Raw genomic sequence first — 21,873 nt, forward strand, 5'->3', positions numbered from 1 at the left:
TTTCTAATAAATCATCAGGTTTGCAGGTGTAAAAGCTTAAGGCTCAGGTGCAGTTACATTATATACAGGCATAACTGAACCTTCACCCAGGGCGATTCTAGCTCTTTCAACACCTCAGACAATAAGAAGATTAGCCCCCCCCCCCCTCTCACAACAGTGTCTGTAAATAAGCGCATTTACAGACACTCAAAACCTTTTAGGTAATTCTATGTATTTGGCTGTAGCCTCAAACAAAAAAGTTGAGAAGATGTTAAGTATATATTAATTTGAGCATTTAAGTATTTTGAGATAAAGTTGAATTTATTCAACAGATACACATTATTCCAGTAACAGATTAAACAATTTATATAAATGAGACAAACTCTAACAGCTCTACATAGAATATCTCTACATTTTATTCTAAATAAAAGAGTACTAGAGTTCACTGACAAACACTCCATGTGTAAAAATATACCTCTTTCCAAAACACTGCACTACATTTCATGTATAAGCACAAGCCAATGTACTTCTAGCCCTAAGCCCAGATAAACAGGGAGGATTGCATCAGGAAGGGCATATTGCATAAAAATCAAAAATCATGCTTTGCAAAATCAGCATGCAGATTAGCAACAGTGTTATTTCCATACTGAATCAATCAGGATCTGAGTTAACAACAGTTCTGTGCGGTGCTGTTGGCCAACAGTGCTGGTGAAAACTGTGCTTCTGTTGACCAAAGATAAAAAATGAGGAGAGGGGGAAGGTCTGTTTGGAGGCAATGAGAGGAAAGGTAAGGCAGAAGTGACAAGGTGAGATTAATGACTTTAAATGTAGGGACTATGATTAGTAAAAGGAGAAAGCTGGCTGATATGATGGAAGGACGGAAGGTAGATATACTGTCTCTGCAGGAGACCAGATGGAAAGGAAATAAGACCAGGGCAGTGGAGGTGGCTTCAGTGGTTCTACATTGATGTAGACAAGAAGAGAAATGAATTAAGGGTGATCTTTAAGGAAACGTATGTGAAGAGTGTTGTGGACAGGAAGAGAGTGTCAGAAAGTTTGAAACTGGAAATCGAAGGGACACTCAGTGTTGTTGGTGCGTATGCCTCACAGGTTCGGTGACAGTTAGAAGAGAAATAGAATTTATGTCGAGGAGAGAGTGGTGATTGGAGTAGATGAAGGGAACAGAGGTGATGAGGAGATGATGATGATGATGATGATGTTAAGGAGAGAAATGCAGAAGGATGACATGGCTGTCGAGGTATGTTTAGAAGAGAGAGCAGTGAACCTCTTAACCAGATTGTTTAACACAATCTTAGAGAGTAATAGGATTGCTGTGGAATAGATGGGAAGTGTGCTGATACTGATTTTCAAGATCAAAGGTGATGTGTAGAGCTGTAGTAACTACAGAGGGATACAACTGATCAGCCACACCATGAAAATATGGGAAATCAGCGCGCAGCAGTATGGTTTGATGCGGAGAAACAGCACTACAGTTGCGATGTTGAGAGTGTTGATGGGGTGTAGAAAAGGTCAGAAGGACTTTCACTGTGACTTTGTGGATCTAGAAAAAGCATATGATGAGAGGAACTGGGGTACTATATGAGCAAGTCAGAAATGGCAGTAAAATATGTGAGGGTGGTTCAGGACATAAATGAGGACAGTGAGACAGTGGTGAGGTGTGTGGTGCTGTACGAGTGACACATGAGTTTAAGATGTGAGCGGGATTACATCAAGAATCGGCTTTGAGCCCTTTCTTGTTTGCGATGGACAGGTTGACAGATGAGGTCAGGAGGGTGTCTCCACGGACTTTGATATTTGCAGATGACACTGTGATTTTTAATGAGAGTAAAGTGGAAGAGAAACTAGGTGTTGTTTTGAGAGAAGAGGAAAGACTGCAGAAGCAAGATAGAATATATGAATGTAAATGAGAGGTAGGCAGATGGAACAGTGAAGATGCAAGAAGTAGAGATACTGAAGGTGGACAAGTTCAAATACCTATGAGCATCAGGGGTGATTTGTCACGGCAGCAATGGTGAGAAGGAAAGTTTACAAAAACTAGTTTTTGCATAGTTTGGAGACAGCGGCAGTAAGAAAAAGACAGGAGGCTGAGCTGGAGGTGGAAGAGATGAAGATGTTAAGATTTACATTGGGAGTGAGCACTACGGAAAAGACAGAAATGAGTACATCAGAGGGACAGGACAGTTCAGGTTGTGCGGTTTGGAGACAAAGTTAGAGTGGCAAGAATGAGATGGTGTGCGCATGTGCAGAGGAGGGACAGTGGACATATTAGACTAAGGATGTTGAATATTGAGCTGACTACTAAGGAGATTCATGGATGTAATGAAGAAGGACACAGAGTGTTGGTGGGACAAAAGAGGATGCTAGGGGCAAGGGGACAGACAGATGATCTGCTGTGGCAACCCAAAAAAGAGCAGCTGGAAGAAGAAGAAGATGATGAAGAAGAAAGCATTGCGTTTAGCATTCATGTTTCAGAGCTACACAGTAGTCTAAGGAACAAAACATGTGATCAGATTAAAAAATTCATTACAAAAAATAAGTGCGCAGAAAAAAATACAAAAGTGGTAAAAATGAATTTATCACACAGAAAAAATGTGTTTGTCATTGTTGTCTAGCTTTATTTAATATGCAGACTTTCTGTTCAGGTGGATCAGTGTCATGCTCCTGCTTTCTTTGTACTCACCTGTTTTCACACATGCACTGCAGCCCACAACAGGATCATTAAATGTGTTGAAACAAATATCCGACACATTGATCAACAGTCTATGCAAGATCCTGTTGCACAAATTTGCTCCACTGCGCACAGTGCAAGTGGCAGTATGATGAATTCCCCTTTTCTCTTTGGTTACCACAGAAGACACAGAGAATAGCTAAAGTGGATGAATGCAGAACTATTGCTGTGTTAAAATAGAAAACACTTCATTAGAGGAGTAGAGAACACTCTTAAGGACATTGGTCTACAATTTAGAAATGCCTTCATAAAAACAGTGTTTACAGAAAGGTGCAAAGTATTGGTTTCACTCAAGCACTCAAAGGCCAGATTAAACTTTGCTTGAAAACATCTAAAAGATTTTGAAGAAAAATAAATATTTGAAATGATGAACTGAAGTTGAACTTGCCAGAATGATAGGACAAGGAAAGCATGGTGAGCCGCTGGAGGTGGGAAGAAGTAGAAATCATTAGTTACTGCACTTAAGCTGCATTTTCAGGTATGTGTACTTTACTTGAGTACTTATTTTTTAAAGTGAAAGGCTGAAAGGAGCGCAGATGTCCTTAACCTAGCTAGCGCTACAGAAGAGGAGGAAGCATGAGTGAAGTGACGTTTTTTTAATTGGCAGGAAATTTCAAATTCAACGTTTCTATCAGCTCGACAAACATCAGCAAACACACAAACTCTTTGTGTGCAGTTTATCATATAGTGTATTGCTAGCTAAAGGTCCAGCTGCTGTATTTCACAGGGAGACAAAAGAAAGAGAGCTAACCTCACTCAGAGATGGAGAAAGATACAGACAGGAGAGGGAGAACAGAGGTTAGATTTAAAGGTAAGGACTGCTCAGTGGAGCTTGATAAATTGCAGATTTAAAGATTACATGTAATGTCATCATTTTAATCCCGCATTGGATTTGTATATGAAAATGTATTTTCATATTGTGTGTCATATTGAAATATTTCATGAAAATACTGGTAGTTTTGTGCAGGATAAATAGATTAGGTTGCAGTACTGTGGTGAATTCACAGTAAAGCTTTGTGCATGACTCTGTGGTGCTCATGGTCAAAGTTCAAGCGAACCAGAGATTAATTTGCATTTAAGGTGATGATGCTTAGACTCATTCACTGAATACCATTTTATACCAACTGTGTATGGTCTAGACTTGTAGTCAAGGCCGCCTAATCCGAGACCAAGACAAGACCAAGACCAGAGGGTATCGAGACCAAGACAAGATCGAGACCAAGTCGAGACGAGACCAAGACCGAGACCAAGTCGAGACGAGACCAAGACCGAGACCAAGTTGAGGTGAGACCAAGACCGAGACCAAGACCGGGACAAAAAAGACTAACTTTTGTGTGCTTTTGAGGGCTGACATGATGGTACTGACTGGCCCCAAAGTCATCTGACAAAACAGCGATCACCTCCAACAACTGTCTAAAGAATGGGAAATATGTAACTGGTTTCAGTTATACTTTATATATATAAAATTGTAACATCAAACTGAAGATTATAATCCACAATGTGGAGGGATTTGAGCATGGCTGAGCCACTGTGTGTCGCTGTGTGACAGCTGAGCAGCGAAAGGAAATTAATTGAGGAGCCAGCTCTCGCTCAATGGGAGTCGACTATTCTGATTCACTACAAAGCACTCTCTAAGCACGGCTCTTAGAGCTAAAGCTTTTGCGCATGATACATTATCGAGCGTTACGCTGTGTGTCATGGATACTGTTGACTCCAAATCTCCCGAACACTATGTTGATCTGAGACAGCAAGACCGAGACAGCGAGACCAAGACAAGACCAAGACCAAAGTACGTCGAGACCGGTCTCGAGACCAAGACGGGTCTCGAGACATCCAACTCTAGTATGGTCTAGTATAATGACAGTACAAACAGCATAGTCTCAGTGTAGGGGATGGACATCAGCTATGATAGCTTGTGAAACTTTATACATCTTGTTAAATTCAGTTGTGTAAATCTACAGCAGGTCAGCTGATAACAGCCTGTACATTAAGAAAATCTACTGAAGCTTTGTTAGTAGAATTGTCCTTTGAAGAGCTTTTTACTTTCTTACTTTGAGTACATTTCACAGCCTGTACTTTTTCACTGTACTTGAGTAAAGAATTTTCTTCAGTACTTCAGCTTTTACTGGAGTACTTTTTAACACAGGTATCTGTATTTCTACTTAAGTACAGAAAGTCTGTACTTTTGCAGCCTCTGGTGGCCGCCTAGTCTAAAATAAATAAGAGAAGAAGAAGGCTGTAGCATCTCCCTAAATGTTGGTGAGATGAACTAATGGAAACAAAATCAAAAACAGGACTGATGGAAACTCTCAACTCAACCCATAATTAATAAACAGAACTACAAAAGCAGCAGAAGGATAAAGCCGGTGCTGATGGAGCTAAGGGAGGAAAAGTGCAGGTCCAAGACTGACATGCACATGTGTTGAGCCTTCTGCAATCAGTCAGCTCTAAGAATAAATCAGAAAGGAGAGCACGTTTGTGAGAATGACAAGAAGACAATAACAGGTTTGTGTATGCTCCCACACACGCATGTAACACAACCCAAGAGTTTCTCAGGGCAGAGAAATGGGATGTTCTTCAGTGACCATTAAAGTCATGAGCAGCAACGGAAGGTAGCTTCAGTAGACCTATCAGGATGCAACGCTTGTTGATGTCCATGGATTCAGCATGTAAGTCACTGACTGTAAAGGCTTAACAACCGTTATATTAGAAGTGTGCCACAAGGCTATGTATAAAAATGGTTGTAATTCAGAAACAGTTAAAGCAATATTTTTCTAATACCCCTTAAATTAAAGCACTTGAATCACATATTGATTGTCTGATTTAAAGCCACTATGCTTGTATACAGAGGCAAAATTGTTAAATAAATGTTTCAATGTCTGAAAACAAAGGGACATATCTGTGAATATGAAGAAAACTGATGTTTTGATTTAAAATGTAGGACTTATGACTTACAATTTTTTTTTGCTGTTTTTTCAATTAAATTCACTTTAGTTCAATTCATTTTTCAAATTAGTTTTATTCACTTATACTGTATGTTGTGGTTCACCCAGACACAGCTATAACATTTGGACAAACACCCAGTTCTACAGATGCACATATACATAAAGCAAATGCATGCCAAACAGAATTCGACAGAGCCACTGATAATTAATATTGAAAAGCAAGCACTCAGATTGGTATAATCACCTTAAAACTACTCCCACCCCCCAGACACCCTCCATTAAAAGCCCTCCATAAAAGCCCATAAAAGAGACTCTTATATGAACAGGCCCTGTGCCTGATTTTCCATTCTGTAGTACACTGTGACCTGTAGCGCTGCTTTCCAAATCAATGTAAACTAAATTATAATGCCATGAAAAAAGCTAAGTGGCTGTCAGTCAGAGCTATGCATAGGAGCAGAAACCACAAATTTGCAAAACTTAAATAAATGAAAAATTAATTTTTAAAAAAGAACAAAAATTAAGGTCACCCAAAAGAAAATATAACTGCACAAAGGGCAAGGCTGAGACAGCAATATAATGAAATAAATTGAACTAAGCAGTTCCTGCTGAGAGCTAAGAGACCTCTCGATATTAAAATAAAAGAGAGAGAGAGAAAAAGGAGGTATTGCTGTCGACCACGTGGAAACACTGGGAGATATGCAGGATTATGTACATATATAGTGAATACTGTATAAAATCAACATATATTCTTAACATAACTTATTTTGTAGTATATTAGTAATTACATTGTCATTATTGTACATTACTTACAGTATATATATGCTTTGGTATCATTGTTTATTTAAACTTTGAAACCAATTAAGTCTTTTTAGTTGAACAGGTATAAAATCAAACACATGAATTCTTCATTATTCATCATTCTTTGGTATCAGCAACAGTTTTTAAGTCCTTTAAAAACTATTGCTTAAAACTAAACAGCTTCAAACAGTTAAAGCTGTTTAACTTTGACTGTCAAGCCTATTTAGAATAAACTAGAATAAATAAAATTTTATTTTTAATATTTTAATATTTAATTACAAATGATAGCAAGAAAGATGCTCTCTGATGCTCTGCTTTTTTAATAGTTACATGTTAAAATTTTCTGTGTTTAGGATGAGTGATGAGGAGGTGTGCTTACCAACTCTCACCACCTGGGGCCTGTTTGTGAGGAAGTTTAGAATCCATCTGATTTTTTGGGAATGGGAATGATGGTGGATGCTTTGAGGGACGTGGGGACCACTGACGGCCTCAGGGAGAGGTTGAAGATGTTGGTGAACACCTCTGCCAGCTCGTCTGCACACACTCTGAGTAGCCGGCCTGGGATGCCGTCTGGTCCTGGAGCTTTGTGAGGATTTACCCTTTTAAAGGTCCATCTCACAGCTTCTGTTTTCAGAGTTAGAGTCGCAGCCTCACTGTTCTCCTGAGGGTAGAGGATCTGCTCTCTGTTGTCTGCGTCAAAACGAGCATAGAAGTTGTTAAGCTCGTCTGCAAGAGATGCAGTGGGCTGAACACTGACTGTGTTGACTTTGACATTATGGGCTCTGCATGAACAGAGATCTTTAATATCCATAAATTCCCAGCAGGTCCCTAAGATCATGTGATCAGGGCTTGCTGGTTGTCCATCATACGAGGCTGAAAACAAAAAGTGACAGAGCTTTTCAAACTGTTGCCCCCAGAGTCTCGAACTCTCCCCCTTTGAGCTTGGGATCTAGGGACTCACTGATCTAGCTAAAAATGTATCTGTTAAAACTTGCTTGTGGTTAATTTTTTATGTTTTAATTTCTCTCTGAAGTACTCTGTGATTTTATCTTGAAAAGTGCTATACAAATAAAATTTTAATTACTTTGTACTTACTTATTTTGCTATGTATAACAGTAGTTTTTCTGAAAATTCTAAAAAATTTCTTTATTAACAAAGTAAACTAAAAATAGTCTTTATTCTATTTTATAGTTTTAAAATTGGATAACAACTGAGAACAAAGCTAGCCAAAAAGCAGTAAATATGTCAATATGTGAAATATAAGAATATAACACCAGCACTGCAAATGTAACAAACATATGTTGACATCAAATGGTGTGCTATTTGAAATCTAAATGAAACAATGACACATCTATTTTGTTTAAATTTTGTATTTATTTTTTCCCCTAATTGTACAAATTAGTCTGTTTTTAGCCTTAGTGTCCCAGAAATCATATTTATAAACAACTAAACACAAGTGGTGAATGTTTTAAATGGATCTTTCGTCACTTGATGACGAAAGATCCATTTACATATTTGCTGAGTCCTAAAATTGATGCCACTGAACTTATCAGCACTTGTTTTAACAAAGCCCCCAAATCCCCTATGAGCAAGCACTTGGCGACAGTGGGGAGGAAAAACTCCCTTTTAAAAGGAAGAAACCTCCGACAGAACCAGGCTCAGAAAGGGGTTGCCATCTGTCGCGACCGAGTGGGGTTCAAATGTTCACTGAAAATTTAGTTTTATATAAATATGATGTCGAGACCAAATTACTAAAAGGTTCATAGCTATGAAAAACTCATCTGCAAAGGATTTCCCTGAAAGAGAGAGAAAGAGTGGTTAACAAGAACTTGAGGACATTACCTGCATATAAAAACATAAATAATTATAAATTTGCTGTGTTCTTTTTAACAATGTCAGAAGGAGAGAGGCACTGAGGCACCGTCTTCCGCCCCCCGGCGCACCTGCTGTGCCTCTTCCTTCTGACAGGAACTTGCCTACACAGCAAGTATGAATGATGCCTGAGTGGACAAACACAACTCAAAGTTCCTGGCTCTCTTGGCTCCTCTGCAGAGGGTTTCCCTAAGAAGGTGGACCTAGCAGGGTCACCGGGGGACGGGGAGCTGTGCCTCACGGCCCTCACTTCGTCGGAGAAACCCTCACGCAGATTTCAGAAACTTGTGTGTTGTCCTTGTGAGCCTCCACCATTTACTGATGGGTGCAGTCTGGACTGTCTAGAGACAGACCAGACCAGCTGCACAACACAGACACTTCAAACCGCACCTGAGGACAAAAACTACAAGAAGAAAAGAAAAAGAAAGAAAAAGTATCTTAGAACGATGCAGCGTTACAGGAGACGGCAGCACTGCAGAGCTGAGGACCGGCGCCTGTTTGAAAGAGACAAGACACACAAACAGACAGAGAGGAAAAAGTGGTTATTAAGAACTTGAGGACATTACCTGCATATAAAAATATAAATAATTATAAATTTGCTGTGTTCTTTTTAACAATGTCAGAAGGAGAGAGGCACTGAGGCACCGTCTTCCGCCCCCCGGCGCACCTGCTGTGCCTCTTCCTTCTGACAGGAACTTGCCTACACAGCAAGTATGAATGATGCCTGAGTGGACAAACACAACTCAAAGTTCCTGGCTCTCTTGGCTCCTCTGCAGAGGGTTTCCCTAAGAAGGTGGACCTAGCAGGGTCACCGGGGGACGGGGAGCTGTGCCTCACGGCCCTCACTTCGTCGGAGAAACCCTCACGCAGATTTCAGAAACTTGTGTGTTGTCCTTGTGAGCCTCCACCATTTACTGATGGGTGCAGTCTGGACTGTCTAGAGACAGACCAGACCAGCTGCACAACACAGACACTTCAAACCGCACCTGAGGACAAAAACTACAAGAAGAAAAGAAAAAGAAAGAAAAAGTATCTTAGAACGATGCAGCGTTACAGGAGACGGCAGCACTGCAGAGCTGAGGACCGGCGCCTGTTTGAAAGAGACAAGACACACAAACAGAGAGAGAGGAAAAAGTGGTTATTAAGAACTTGAGGACATTACCTGCATATAAAAATATAAATAATTATAAATTTGCTGTGTTCTTTTTAACAATGTCAGAAGGAGAGAGGCACTGAGGCACCGTCTTCCGCCCCCCGGCGCACCTGCTGTGCCTCTTCCTTCTGACAGGAACTTGCCTACACAGCAAGTATGAATGATGCCTGAGTGGACAAACACAACTCAAAGTTCCTGGCTCTCTTGGCTCCTCTGCAGAGGGTTTCCCTAAGAAGGTGGACCTAGCAGGGTCACCGGGGGACGGGGAGCTGTGCCTCACGGCCCTCACTTCGTCGGAGAAACCCTCACGCAGGTTTCAGAAACTTGTGTGTTGTCCTTGTGAGCCTCCACCATTTACTGATGGGTGCAGTCTGGACTGTCTAGAGACAGACCAGACCAGCTGCACAACACAGACACTTCAAACCGCACCTGAGGACAAAAACTACAAGAAGAAAAGAAAAAGAAAGAAAAAGTATCTTAGAACGATGCAGCGTTACAGGAGACGGCAGCACTGCAGAGCTGAGGACCGGCGCCTGTTTGAAAGAGACAAGACACACAAACAGAGAGAGAGGAAAAAGTGGTTATTAAGAACTTGAGGACATTACCTGCTTATAAAAATATAAATAATTATAAATTTGCTGTGTTCTTTTTAACAATGTCAGAAGGAGAGAGGCGCTGAGGCACCGTCTTCCGCCCCCCGGCGCACCTGCTGTGCCTCTTCCTTCTGACAGGAACTTGCCTACACAGCAAGTATGAATGATGCCTGAGTGGACAAACACAACTCAAAGTTCCTGGCTCTCTTGGCTCCTCTGCAGAGGGTTTCCCTAAGAAGGTGGACCTAGCAGGGTCACCGGGGGACGGGGAGCTGTGCCTCACGGCCCTCACTTCGTCGGAGAAACCCTCACGCAGATTTCAGAAACTTGTGTGTTGTCCTTGTGAGCCTCCACCATTTACTGATGGGTGCAGTCTGGACTGTCTAGAGACAGACCAGACCAGCTGCACAACACAGACACTTCAAACCGCACCTGAGGACAAAAACTACAAGAAGAAAAGAAAAAGAAAGAAAAAGTATCTTAGAACGATGCAGCGTTACAGGAGACGGCAGCACTGCAGAGCTGAGGACCGGCGCCTGTTTGAAAGAGACAAGACACACAAACAGAGAGAGAGGAAAAAGTGGTTATTAAGAACTTGAGGACATTACCTGCATATAAAAATATAAATAATTATAAATTTGCTGTGTTCTTTTTAACAATGTCAGAAGGAGAGAGGCACTGAGGCACCGTCTTCCGCCCCCCGGCGCACCTGCTGTGCCTCTTCCTTCTGACAGGAACTTGCCTACACAGCAAGTATGAATGATGCCTGAGTGGACAAACACAACTCAAAGTTCCTGGCTCTCTTGGCTCCTCTGCAGAGGGTTTCCCTAAGAAGGTGGACCTAGCAGGGTCACCGGGGGACGGGGAGCTGTGCCTCACGGCCCTCACTTCGTCGGAGAAACCCTCACGCAGGTTTCAGAAACTTGTGTGTTGTCCTTGTGAGCCTCCACCATTTACTGATGGGTGCAGTCTGGACTGTCTAGAGACAGACCAGACCAGCTGCACAACACAGACACTTCAAACCGCACCTGAGGACAAAAACTACAAGAAGAAAAGAAAAAGAAAGAAAAAGTATCTTAGAACGATGCAGCGTTACAGGAGACGGCAGCACTGCAGAGCTGAGGACCGGCGCCTGTTTGAAAGAGACAAGACACACAAACAGAGAGAGAGGAAAAAGTGGTTATTAAGAACTTGAGGACATTACCTGCTTATAAAAATATAAATAATTATAAATTTGCTGTGTTCTTTTTAACAATGTCAGAAGGAGAGAGGCGCTGAGGCACCGTCTTCCGCCCCCCGGCGCACCTGCTGTGCCTCTTCCTTCTGACAGGAACTTGCCTACACAGCAAGTATGAATGATGCCTGAGTGGACAAACACAACTCAAAGTTCCTGGCTCTCTTGGCTCCTCTGCAGAGGGTTTCCCTAAGAAGGTGGACCTAGCAGGGTCACCGGGGGACGGGGAGCTGTGCCTCACGGCCCTCACTTCGTCGGAGAAACCCTCACGCAGATTTCAGAAACTTGTGTGTTGTCCTTGTGAGCCTCCACCATTTACTGATGGGTGCAGTCTGGACTGTCTAGAGACAGACCAGACCAGCTGCACAACACAGACACTTCAAACCGCACCTGAGGACAAAAACTACAAGAAGAAAAGAAAAAGAAAGAAAAAGTATCTTAGAACGATGCAGCGTTACAGGAGACGGCAGCACTGCAGAGCTGAGGACCGGCGCCTGTTTGAAAGAGACAAGACACACAAACAGAGAGAGAGGAAAAAGTGGTTATTAAGAACTTGAGGACATTACCTGCATATAAAAACATAAATAATTATAAATTTGCTGTTCTTTTTAACAATGTCAGAAGGAGAGAGGCACTGAGGCACCGTCTTCCGCCCCCCGGCGCACCTGCTGTGCCTCTTCCTTCTGACAGGAACTTGCCTACACAGCAAGTATGAATGATGCCTGAGTGGACAAACACAACTCAAAGTTCCTGGCTCTCTTGGCTCCTCTGCAGAGGGTTTCCCTAAGAAGGTGGACCTAGCAGGGTCACCGGGGGACGGGGAGCTGTGCCTCACGGCCCTCACTTCGTCGGAGAAACCCTCACGCAGGTTTCAGAAACTTGTGTGTTGTCCTTGTGAGCCTCCACCATTTACTGATGGGTGCAGTCTGGACTGTCTAGAGACAGACCAGACCAGCTGCACAACACAGACACTTCAAACCGCACCTGAGGACAAAAACTACAAGAAGAAAAGAAAAAGAAGCTTAGAACGATGCAGCGTTACAGGAGACGGCAGCACTGCAGAGCTGAGGACCGGCGCCTGTTTGAAAGAGACAAGACACACAAACAGAGAGAGAGGAAAAAGTGGTTATTAAGAACTTGAGGACATTACCTGCATATAAAAACATAAATAATTATAAATTTGCTGTTCTTTTTAACAATGTCAGAAGGAGAGAGGCACTGAGGCACCGTCTTCCGCCCCCCGGCGCACCTGCTGTGCCTCTTCCTTCTGACAGGAACTTGCCTACACAGCAAGTATGAATGATGCCTGAGTGGACAAACACAACTCAAAGTTCCTGGCTCTCTTGGCTTCTCTGCAGAGGGTTTCCCTAAGAAGGTGGACCTAGCAGGGTCACCGGGGGACGGGGAGCTGTGCCTCATGGCCCTCACTTCGTCGGAGAAACCCTCACGCAGATTTCAGAAACTTGTGTGTTGTCCTTGTGAGCCTCCACCATTTACTGATGGGTGCAGTCTGGACTGTCTAGAGACAGACCAGACCAGCTGCACAACACAGACACTTCAAACCGCACCTGAGGACAAAAACTACAAGAAGAAAAGAAAAAGAAAGAAAAAGAAGCTTAGAACGATGCAGCGTTACAGGAGACGGCAGCACTGCAGAGCTGAGGACCGGCGCCTGTTTGAAAGAGACAAGACACACAAACAGAGAGAGAGGAAAAAGTGGTTATTAAGAACTTGAGGACATTACCTGCATATAAAAATATAAATAATTATAAATTTGCTGTTCTTTTTAACAATGTCAGAAGGAGAGAGGCACTGAGGCACCGTCTTCCGCCCCCCGGCGCACCTGCTGTGCCTCTTCCTTCTGACAGGAACTTGCCTACATAGCAAGTATGAATGATGCCTGAGTGGACAAACACAACTCAAAGTTCCTGGCTCTCTTGGCTCCTCTGCAGAGGGTTTCCCTAAGAAGGTGGACCTAGCAGGGTCACCGGGGGACGGGGAGCTGTGTCTCACGGCCCTCACTTCGTCGGAGAAACCCTCACGCAGATTTCAGAAACTTGTGTGTTGTCCTTGTGAGCCTCCACCATTTACTGATGGGTGCAGTCTGGACTGTCTAGAGACAGACCAGACCAGCTGCACAACACAGACACTTCAAACCGCACCTGAGGACAAAAACTACAAGAAGAAAAGAAAAAGAAGCTTAGAACGATGCAGCGTTACAGGAGACGGCAGCACTGCAGAGCTGAGGACCGGCGCCTGTTTGAAAGAGACAAGACACACAAACAGAGAGAGAGGAAAAAGTGGTTATTAAGAACTTGAGGACATTACCTGCATATAAAAACATAAATAATTATAAATTTGCTGTTCTTTTTAACAATGTCAGAAGGAGAGAGGCACTGAGGCACCGTCTTCCGCCCCCCGGCGCACCTGCTGTGCCTCTTCCTTCTGACAGGAACTTGCCTACACAGCAAGTATGAATGATGCCTGAGTGGACAAACACAACTCAAAGTTCCTGGCTCTCTTGGCTCCTCTGCAGAGGGTTTCCCTAAGAAGGTGGACCTAGCAGGGTCACCGGGGGACGGGGAGCTGTGCCTCACGGCCCTCACTTCGTCGGAGAAACCCTCACGCAGATTTCAGAAACTTGTGTGTTGTCCTTGTGAGCCTCCACCATTTACTGATGGGTGCAGTCTGGACTGTCTAGAGACAGACCAGACCAGCTGCACAACACAGACACTTCAAACCGCACCTGAGGACAAAAACTACAAGAAGAAAAGAAAAAGAAAGAAAAAGTATCTTAGAACGATGCAGCGTTACAGGAGACGGCAGCACTGCAGAGCTGAGGACCGGCGCCTGTTTGAAAGAGACAAGACACACAAACAGAGAGAGAGGAAAAAGTGGTTATTAAGAACTTGAGGACATTACCTGCATATAAAAATATAAATAATTATAAATTTGCTGTGTTCTTTTTAACAATGTCAGAAGGAGAGAGGCACTGAGGCACCGTCTTCCGCCCCCCGGCGCACCTGCTGTGCCTCTTCCTTCTGACAGGAACTTGCCTACACAGCAAGTATGAATGATGCCTGAGTGGACAAACACAACTCAAAGTTCCTGGCTCTCTTGGCTCCTCTGCAGAGGGTTTCCCTAAGAAGGTGGACCTAGCAGGGTCACCGGGGGACGGGGAGCTGTGCCTCACGGCCCTCACTTCGTCGGAGAAACCCTCACGCAGATTTCAGAAACTTGTGTGTTGTCCTTGTGAGCCTCCACCATTTACTGATGGGTGCAGTCTGGACTGTCTAGAGACAGACCAGACCAGCTGCACAACACAGACACTTCAAACCGCACCTGAGGACAAAAACTACAAGAAGAAAAGAAAAAGTAGCTTAGAACGATGCAGCGTTACAGGAGACGGCAGCACTGCAGAGGTGAGCCTGAGTGAGCAGTTTTTCCGTTAGTGAAAAAGAGAAAAAACAAACAAGAAAACTTCCCTTAGAAATCTGTAGGGTCGTTTCCTCTGAGACATGTTGGAATCTGTAAACAGTAAACAAACTTCTTGGAGAATTTATCAGTAAAGTTTCAATCTCTGTAACCCCCCCCCCCACACACACACACAAAAAAAAATACGTGTCATTGCAATAACCGATGTTTTCTACAATCATTGGTGCTGACCAATGGCACTTAAACGATATTCGATTATCGTTTTCTTTTAAAGCATTGCGCTAGCCGTCAAGTTAATAGTTTAGCTTCATATGGCCAAATTTTTACAGTAAGGAAACATAAAAAAAAAAAACTGTCCCAATTTCAAACCTGACCTGAGGACAATAACTACAAGAACAACAGAAACAAGAAAGAAAACGTACCTTAGAACCATGCAGGGTTACAGGAGACAACAGCCGTGTAGAGGTGAGCCTGTGTGAGTCTTTTTTTCTGTTAGTGAACAACAGAAAAAAAAAAGAGAAACAAAAAAACAAGAAAACTTACCTTAGAAATCTGTAGGGTCGTTTCCTCTGAGACATGTTGGAATCTGTAAACAGTTACTCCGAAAAGGATCCAGGTGTTTCAAAAATACTTCTTTGGTGAACGTTTCAATCCTGCGAACATAAATGCTGCGATTAACGAACTAAAAGTCGTTGGTGTCACCCCTATTTATAGATTTTTACGTATCAAAGGATCGATTCGTTGTAAGATTCCAAATATATGTGACGTCATCGTCCTGTGAGCCAATTAATATACGGTGGCCCTGAGAGGCCAAACGGACTGCAACTTCAGAAAACACTTGCAAAAAGAAAAATGCTGCAAAAGCACACAAAGCACAACGGAAATAGGAAAAAAGACAACGGAAATGTTTCTGGGGAGACAATAACCGGACGGACCAGTTGCACGAACCAAAACACGTATGTATGGCTGTATCCCAATTCAGGGACTGTTTCCCAATTCAGGGTCTGCAGCCTTAAAGTACGCAGCCTTAACGGTCCTCAAGGGCCGCGTACTCAAAGACCGATGAGGCTGGAAGTGCGAGGCTTGTAGGCTTGTGAAATGGGACGGTCTAGCCTCCGTCGCGCTGCCCAGGTTGCCTAGCAACCATGATACTAACAGCTGGAAACGTTTCATACAGCTTTGTTTGACAGAAATGAAGGAGAACATATTTTGTACATTTGTTTCTACATGAGCTTTGTGTGATTTGATAAGTATCTGAGGCTGAGACCACAGGACTGTAAAACATGATTGTTGGGCTTCATTTCTGTACTGAACAGTCATTTAAGATTAGCTAGTAAATAACAATTAGCTAATGTTGTTCATGAGACTAAAGTCATCTCACTTTGGTAATGTAAATATAATATGGCCAATATTATATTAATCATTATTAGTTATTACAGCTGTGAACATGAACTCTGTGCCAAACACTGAGCTTCAGTAAAGATTCAAGTTGCATTTATTTATATTTCCTATCACCTTAAATCTTCACTTAAAGACAAGTATCTGTGACAGTGTACAGGGAGTGCAGAATTATTAGGCAAATGAGTATTTTGTCCACATCATCCTCTTCATGCATGTTGTCTTACTCCAAGCTGTATAGGCTCAAAAGCCTACTACCAATTAAGCATATTAGGTGATGTACATCTCTGTAATGAGAAGGGGTGTGGTCTAATGACATCAACACCCTATATCAGGTGTGCATAATTATTAGGCAACGTCCTTTCCTTTGGCAAAATGGGTCAAAAGAAGGACTTGACAGGCTCAGAAAAGTCAAAAATAGTGAGATATCTTGCAGAGGGATGCAGCAGTCTCAAAATTGCAAAGCTTCTGAAGCGTGATCATCGAACAATCAAGCGTTTCATTCAAAATAGTCAACAGGGTCGCAAGAAGCGTGTGGAAAAACCAAGGCGCAAAATAACTGCCCATGAACTGAGAAAAGTCAAGCGTGCAGCTGCCAAGATGCCACTTGCCACCAGTTTGGCCATATTTCAGAGCTGCAACATCACTGGAGTGCCCAAAAGCACAAGGTGTGCAATATTCAGAGACATGGCCAAGGTAAGAAAGGCTGAAAGACGACCACCACTGAACAAGACACACAAGCTGAAACGTCAAGACTGGGCCAAGAAATATCTCAAGACTGATTTTTCTAAGGTTTCATGGACTGATGAAATGAGAGTGAGTCTTGATGGGCCAGATGGATGGGCCCGTGGCTGGATTGGTAAAGGGCAGAGAGCTCCAGTCTGACTCAGACGCCAGCAAGGTGGAGTACTGGTTTGGGCTGGTATCATCAAAGATGAGCTTGTGGGGCCTTTTCGGGTTGAGGATGGAGTCAAGCTCAACTCCCAGTCCTACTGCCAGTTTCTGGAAGACACCTTCTTCAAGCAGTGGTACAGGAAGAAGTCTGCATCCTTCAAGAAAAACATGATTTTCATGGAGGACAATGCTCCATCACACGCGTCCAAGTACTCCACAGCGTGGCTGGCAAGAAAGGGTATAAAAGAAGAAAAACTAATGACATGGCCTCCTTGTTCACCTGATCTGAACCCCATTGAGAACCTGTGGTCCATCATCAAATGTGAGATTTACAAGGAGGGAAAACAGTACACCTCTCTGAACAGTGTCTGGGAGGCTGTGGTTGCTGCTGCACGCAATGTTGATGGTGAACAGATCAAAACACTGACAGAATCCATGGATGGCAGGCTTTTGAGTGTCCTTGCAAAGAAAGGTGGCTATATTGGTCGCTGATTTGTTTTTGTTTTGTTTTTGAATGTCAGAAATGTATATTTGTGAATGTGGAGATGTTATATTGGTTTCACTGGTAAAAATAAATAATTGAAATGGGTATATATTTGTTTTTTGTTAAGTTGCCTAATAATTATGCACAGTAATAGTCACCTGCACACACAGATATCCCCCTAAAATAGCTAAAACTAAAAACAAACTAAAAACTACTTCCAAAAACATTCAGCTTTGATATTAATGAGTTTTTTGGGTTCATTGAGAACATGGTTGTTGTTCAATAATAAAATTATTCCTCAAAAATACAACTTGCCTAATAATTCTGCACTCCCTGTATATATAGATGTATTATATATAAGAGACAAATATTGTTCTTTTAATATGTTGGCATTACTAAATTTGGCTCAATGCTTACATATATGTGTAAAAAGAAAATGTACGAGCCGTGAAAACTGTTTCTGATTAAATGAAGGGTAGACTGATATATGAAATATTCCTTTATTGGGTGAGAAAATCAGACCATGTCATAACTGCTTTAAGTCATACAGAATAGATATCAGAGCCTTAAACAGGCTGACTTCTGTTAAATGGGTCAAACTGGGCAGAAAGTATCCAAACACATAACATCATTATAGAATATGATATAACACTATAGATCAACTTAGCTCAGAATATATAAAGCATATAAACAATTACAGCAATATGATGCAACAAACACAGCAGTGCTACTAATCCAAAATACTCAAAGCTTCATAGAACTGAAACAAACATTTTTTTTTTAGCTCCATTCTGCTGCTGATACATACTTTAGGTTTCTGAACATTAAACTTGTTTCTGCCTTTCATAGTGTGTAACCTGAAGGCCCTGAGTACTTTCTCCCACACTGAAAACACTGGAATGATACAATTATTTGAACATTACCTAATAAAACTGATTCAGAACAGACAATTAGTTATGTTAAACTTTTCTAGCAGTCCTTCACAAACAGGGAACAGTCTGTCTATTCTCTCCATCTGTCAGCTGCTGCTGGCTCTTCCTCCTCCTCTTCCTCACACACTGCTGAGTTTGTCCTGGTGGATCATCAGGGGTGCAAAGCCTCACAGATGATGTGCAGCAGTGGGTCCCTCAGTCTGTCCTCACTCTGGACACTTGCAGTTGTCACACATGGAAATCAAATGTGTGATAAGCTGCAGGATTCAAACACAAGTGTAACTTATAAATAAATGTTCATACTTTTATTCCACAATCAGAGAGAAAGAAACAGAGAGAGTGCAGGACAGACAGACAGGTGACAGTCTCAGGTGTATACACTGCTACAAACAGGAGGATTTAGTGTTTGTGTTATTACGAGTGCTAAACAAGAAGAGTTCCCAGATGGTGCAGTGGACACATGTGTGACTCCTGTGATTAAAGCATCTTTCTTTCAGCTTAACGAGTGAACCGTCAGCTCGTTCAAACACACGTTAAAGTCCGTTTGGCTCGACACCACCGAACAGAGGCAGCAATATAACATAGCTAACATTAACAGTGCAGTGAATCCTGCTTGTGCCGTGATATTCAGGACTGCAAACGGAGCAGCATCACTGACTTTCAGCCTGTTGTGTTTGTGGATATATGACTGACTTTAATTATCCACAAAATCATCACATTCTCTATAAGATTAAGGTCGACTATCTAACGGCGTATAAAGTAAAGGCTTTAAAACAAAGTAAATGCTGGAAGTACAAACATCGCTAATGTCACATAACTTTGCCGGTGTTGTGCCAAAAAGTGATTGTCTGCCAGAAACTGATTGCCGTCCGCGGGAGCACGCGCAGCTGCTTAAAGCTGCAGCGCCCGGATTACTTGCGTTGCCAGCTACTTCCGTGCAACTGATATAACGTGGGGGAAAAAACCCCCAAACACATTTATGCCTTTGTTATTAGGCAAAGGTATGCATTTATGGAGCTTTAACGTTTCTCGTAACCGAATTATGACGCTTATCAGAAGGTTGCTTTCAGTGTGTAGCGCAGTCACGAATGACTACACGCATCATGATGGAATAATTAATGCCTACAGGTTTAGTATGTCTACTCTCGTTGTTCATATTTGTTATAAGACTGTCGAATAGTAGTTAAAACAATAAAGACCTATTGTGCCAGTATCACCATGACTCTTTCTTGTTTGTTCAGAATAACGACTGAGAACATGGCATTTTAGCGCTACCAAAAAGTGATTGTGGCCTATAACTTGTCACTGAAACAATATTTCGGCTTCAAAATTGTTGGATATATTCCAGAAGGGTTACATGTGATATATTATATGCATGAAGAATCTGTAAAACTAACGATATCGTAAATTTCCTGTCTAATAAAAAATAGAATCATATTAATGGTTTTATCATGCGGTTATGCGATACCATGGATAGCTGCTTCCATGAAGTTGAGCTACAGCAAACGCTCTAAGTCGCCGTTGCCATTATTGGCAAGCAGTAGCCGCATAGACTGCAGTAGTTTTCCCTCACTCTCGCGTCCTCGTGTGACGGATTGTTTCCATCTTCATCTAAAATAAGTACTGGTTGACTATTTTCATCTTCTCTCTCGGTTTGCTCTGGTTCAAACTGGAAAGGTTGAACAGAAGCCATTTCCAGTGCGCTGCTAACTGAACTCGTTGCGATGCAACCGTATGACGTCACTACCCAGAGTGTGTTCAAAAGTAAATAACAATGGCGGCCTACTGGTAATGGTTTTATATAAAATGTGCTTAAAAGGAAAACATTTGGCGTATTTTAATACCACATATATATTGTTGAAAGCACAGTACATATTTTAGCTAAAACTTGTCTTAATAGCCGGGGTTCCTTTAAAAGAAAGGGCAAGTTAGTCAGATCAGTGGTGAGGGAACATGAAAGACAACAATATTCCACATGTGTCCAGTGAACTCAATCCTATAGATGATTTGTAATGATTTAGAGTGGAGACTGAGACTAATAATGGGATTTCACTCAAGTTCATAGGCGTGCGAAGCAGACGAGTGTATACTTTTGGCAACATAGTGTTTTTGCCTTTCCCTGATGAGCCTCAGCAATAGTTTCAAAGACAAAGCTTTATTATTTGATTCTGTTTTTCTGCTGGCAAAACATTTTAATGTTCTATGATCCTAAACCAAGCACTTTATATATGTTCCACATTTTTTCATGTCAGAATCACATAAGCAGCAAAAGAGAACAGGACTGTAGATAGTATATTAAATGGAACACATAAGGCAACATATTAAGAGGTTAACCCACAGGCTAATGCCATCATCTCATGTTTTTATTTCCCCTTTCAACTGTGATTAGTCAGATTTTTTTCTAGAGGAAACATTTAATCACACATTGTTTAAAGTTGAAGTCACACATACAGAAAACAGCACGTCATTGTTTTTGAAAGTTTTAGATGGAAAAAAAGGATGTTTTCTTGTAATACTGAAGACGCTATAGTGGCACATACTGGCACATGTTTGGAGTAAACTTTTTGGTAACACAGAAACACCTTCAGTTAGAGGCACATGAGGCTGGTTTTTGCCTTCAGAGCATAGCAAAAAACCTTCCACAGGAAGTGAAATTAAGTGGGCAGTAAGGAAGAGTAAGTAAGTGTACAGCAATTGGTAACTATAGGATAGTAGTTTGATTGGCAACATCATTATATTACAAAAATCACCAACAGTAAACATTTCCTATTATTGTAAATGTGAAAACAAATAAACCCAGCCCAAATGTAGCCATCCTTCATAAAGTGCTGCAGTTTTTTTTTTTTACAGCGACTTGATATAAACATTGTGTGAAGGTACATATTATATTCATAATTCTCTATTATATATATATAAAAAATTAAAATGTCCTTAAGTCCCTGCAAAAATTTGAATCATCTTCATCTGATATCTCCAAAGTATGATAAGGACACGCATGCAGAACTTGCAGTAAGTTGCAGTAACAGCGGAGGGAGATATTTTATTTCAAGCCTACATGAAAATAATCACAGGAAAGTGTTTAAACAGACATTATGAACCTATTTACATATATAAATATATATTATTATCTGCCCTGCTTAATCATTTCTGGTGATTAAGGACATTGGAATGTACATCATATGTTTTTTGTTCACTACTGACTTGGTGGCTTTAATATTATTATTATTATTATTATCTACCCCTGCTGGTGATGCAACTTCTGCATGCCTGTCCGTTTCACTTTTTGGAGAAGCAAAGTGTGAAATGGATGCAGTGGACCGGTGTGTCTTGTCCCGATTCGTGATTGAGGTGTGAGACAAACGACTGCTGGTCCAAGTGCGTCAAAACAATGATTTTATTAAACACAT

The 21,873-nt window shown here is 41.8% G+C and overlaps 3 long non-coding RNA genes across 14 annotated transcripts; 1 reads left to right on the top strand and 2 right to left on the bottom strand.

The window, feature by feature from the left end:
• Positions 1-8,608: 8,608 nt before the first annotated feature.
• Positions 8,609-9,133, bottom strand: LOC309706966. Of its 2 annotated transcripts, none has more exons than XR_014276842.1 (2): positions 9,044-9,133; positions 8,609-8,837 (listed from the first exon to the last, which is right to left on the bottom strand). It is a non-coding gene; the product is annotated as an uncharacterized lncRNA (long non-coding RNA). The 2 variants fall into 2 exon arrangements; XR_014276843.1 differs by having other exon boundaries at positions 9,011-9,099.
• Positions 8,853-12,343, top strand: LOC309706965. 4 transcript variants are annotated; one of them, XR_014276840.1, is made up of 4 exons: positions 8,854-9,718; positions 9,817-10,910; positions 11,009-12,100; positions 12,192-12,343. It is a non-coding gene; the product is annotated as an uncharacterized lncRNA (long non-coding RNA). The 4 variants fall into 4 exon arrangements; XR_014276841.1 differs by having other exon boundaries at positions 12,199-12,343; XR_014276838.1 differs by lacking the exon at positions 12,192-12,343 and having other exon boundaries at positions 8,853-9,718; positions 9,810-10,910; positions 11,009-11,963.
• Positions 11,137-16,164, bottom strand: LOC309706964. Of its 8 annotated transcripts, none has more exons than XR_014276830.1 (6): positions 15,302-16,164; positions 15,181-15,229; positions 13,240-14,851; positions 12,308-12,995; positions 11,428-11,817; positions 11,137-11,221 (listed from the first exon to the last, which is right to left on the bottom strand). It is a non-coding gene; the product is annotated as an uncharacterized lncRNA (long non-coding RNA). The 8 variants fall into 8 exon arrangements; XR_014276831.1 differs by having other exon boundaries at positions 11,164-11,221; positions 11,395-11,817; XR_014276832.1 differs by lacking the exon at positions 11,137-11,221 and having other exon boundaries at positions 11,589-11,817; positions 15,181-15,239; positions 15,302-16,049.
• Between the last annotated feature and the right edge of the window lie 5,709 nt (positions 16,165-21,873).

This window comes from Aulonocara stuartgranti (genome assembly GCF_965226115.1).
Source record: "Aulonocara stuartgranti genome assembly, chromosome: 5".
NCBI classification, from domain to species: Eukaryota; Metazoa; Chordata; class Actinopteri; order Cichliformes; family Cichlidae; genus Aulonocara; species Aulonocara stuartgranti.